The 2882-nt window shown below is 44.1% G+C and overlaps 1 pseudogene; it reads right to left on the bottom strand.

Moving 5' to 3' along the window:
* The window catches only part of LOC112072214 (lipopolysaccharide-induced tumor necrosis factor-alpha factor homolog), a 24523-nt pseudogene extending 22004 nt beyond the window's left edge, over positions 1–2519 (bottom strand).
* Between the last annotated feature and the right edge of the window lie 363 nt (positions 2520–2882).

Genomic DNA, 2882 nt, shown 5'->3' with positions numbered 1-2882 from the left:
GTATTACTCACTACAAGAAGCAGATTAAAAATGCACTACCGTCCTTACTAAATTCGTTCCTTAACTTTACATCTTCATTTAAAGATAATGTAGAAAGGCTTTTTATTGATTAGGCTATCTATTGTGCTGGCCCGTTTCAATCCAAAAAATCAATAAGAGAGCAAAGAAGATAGGAGGGAGCATTTTAGGGGCGAGGAAACTAGGGGGAGTCCACTGTCTCAATGTAACGTTTACAAAAACACCTTACTCCTTTTAATGGGTTTATACCAGCCGCCAGATAACATATAGCTAGCCCTCAAGTTTCACAAGCTTACTTATAGTCGAGTGCACAACACACGACACAAAACAAAATGAACGAACACTATCAGGCAGTTCAAAAGACTAAAATGTAAACAACCTAAATTTAGTAAAGCAGTGAATGTGTCGTAAATTTCTCTTTTGGTTTTGCTTTTGTTATTTGATCCTTCGGTATTCTCGTCCCTCCGTATCTGCATTCTGAAGTAGTGTATCTGTATTGTAGTGAGTAATACATCTGCATTCTGAAGTAGTGTATCTGTATTGTACAGTAAAGCTGTTAGTATGGTTGTGTTTTTCTATTGTATGAAATTGCGTACTGTAACTGTATATTCAAGCTATATTAAGTTGTGAGTCTGAGGCCTCCCGGGTGGCGCAGTGGTCCAGGGCACTGCATCGCAGCGCTAGCTGTGCACCCAGAGATTCTGGGTTCGCGCCCAGGCTCTGTCGCAGCCGGCCGTGACCGGGAGGTCCGTGGGGCGATGCACAATTGGCCTAGCGTTGTCCGGGTTAGGGAGGGTTTGGCCGGTAGGGATATCCTTGTCCCATCGAGCACCAGCGACTCCTGTGGCGGGCCGGGCGCAGTGCACGCTAACCAAGGTTGCCAGGTGCACGGAGTTTCCTCCGATACATTGGTGCGACTGGCTTCCGGGTTGGATGCGCGCTGTGTAAAGAAGCAGTGCGGCTTGGTTGGGTTGTGTTTCGGAGGACGCATGGCTTTCAACCTTCGTCTCTCCCGAGCCCGTACGGGAGTTGTAGCGATGAGACAAGATAGAAATTACTAACAATTGGATACCACGAAAAAGGGGGTAAAATTTAAAAAAACGTTTTTTTTTTTTTTTTAAGTTGTGAGTCTGTACAGTAAACATACTGAGGTTGTGTGTCAGTGTTTAAACTCTACCAGTGGAGGCTGCTGACGGGGGGACGGCTCATAATAATGTCTGGAACGGAGTGGATGGAATGGCATCCAACACATGGAAACCTTGTGTTTGATGTTTTTTTTTACACCATTACACTCATTCCGCTCCAGCCATTACCACGAGCCATCCTCCCCAATTAAGGTGCCACCAACCTCCTGTGAACTCTACCCTGAGTTGGCTCCTACTCAGAGTAAATACGGCCAGTCAATTTCCTCCAGCTCTGTGCTATCTCATCATGTATTCATGAACTCACATTAACAATGTAAGTACACAAGTAGTGCCACACCCTAACAAGGATTTCCTCACGACTAACTGTAGATGACAGAAAGACACTCCCTTTCAACACAGTCATTTTAACAGCTTCTCCTCTCTTCTCATAATAATACTATTTAACAGAAGACAGACCAACATMAATCTCTCCTATAACACAAATACTGCTGTAGAAAACATGATATAATACAGATGTTGGATCTTAATTTGAGCCAGTTTGCTACAGCAGGAATAATATCCTGCAGCAACAGGAAAAGTATTATTATGTAGATTATAATTAGTGGACGTTTTGTAGRGGTTGATACTTTTCAAAGTGGAAATTACAAACGTTTAAGTTCTCCAGCAAGAGGGTGATCAAATTAAGATCCTACATGTGTAGGCTCCATACCAGATKAATTAGTAGATAAACATTTACAAGTAACTGTCTGTATCCCAGGCTTTAGGCTAGCTCTTAACCCCAAACCTCTACAACAGTATGAAAGGCCGTTCAGGTCTTGTTTGTCAAAATGAACACTTGTTTGTCAAAATGAATGATAAATCAAATAAGACTATTTCACGCGTCAAATAACCAAGACGACCGTGACCTGAACGCCGTCGCATACTGCAGAGCATAATACTCCTCTCCTCCTTATCCCCCCCCAGTCCATGGTCTCCTAAGGGGAGAATCTCTAATCCCTGGCTTAAATACCTGAAGGATTCCTGGGGTGAACGACTGGGCTGAGGGTCTGGAACTATCCGGTCCTGGGAGAAAAGAAAGACTGAGGTACCTTTGGCTTGAGAGCGAAGAAGAAGTGGTGGGAGGAGAGTGTATGAGAGGGAGGAGGACGCTTTCCCAAGCTTTCTGATATTACAGGAAATTGTTTAACTGTTGAAACTCTTACCTTACGTTAGCATTGGGACCTCCGGTGTTTTGTGATGCTGTTCAAGCGGTTTGAATCAAAGGAAAGTGTTGAAATAACACTGGCGGCTGAAGGAATGAAAGAGTTCCATTAGAACTGGCAAACAAAAGAACCTGCTCCAATAAAGTTTCAGTGAAAGAGAAACAGAGGGAGAGAGAGGGAGAGCACGATGGGAGGGAGAGAGAGAGATTGAGAGAGAGAAATGTAAACAGAGGGAGAGAGACATTCATAAACATTCAGTGAAAGAGAAACAGAGGGAGAGAGAGAGAGGGAGAGCACGATGGGAGGGAGAGAGAGAGATTGAGAGAGAGAAATGTAAACAGAGGGAGAGAGAGGGAGAGCACGATGGGAGGCAAAGAGAGAGATTAACTGCAGAGCATGATAATCCTATCGATTCAGCTCGCTTATCCCCCCAGTCGATGGTCTCTCTAAGGGGAGAATCTCTAAAATACCGTGGCCCATAATAGTGAAAGGCATTTCCTGGGGTGGAGAAAAAAAC

The sequence above is a fragment of the Salvelinus sp. IW2-2015 genome, unplaced genomic scaffold, assembly GCF_002910315.2.
Source record: "Salvelinus sp. IW2-2015 unplaced genomic scaffold, ASM291031v2 Un_scaffold1856, whole genome shotgun sequence".
In the NCBI taxonomy this organism is placed as follows: domain Eukaryota; kingdom Metazoa; phylum Chordata; class Actinopteri; order Salmoniformes; family Salmonidae; genus Salvelinus; species Salvelinus sp. IW2-2015.
The sequence above is the reverse complement of the archived record's forward strand: the minus strand, read 5'-3'. Positions and strand labels throughout refer to the sequence as shown.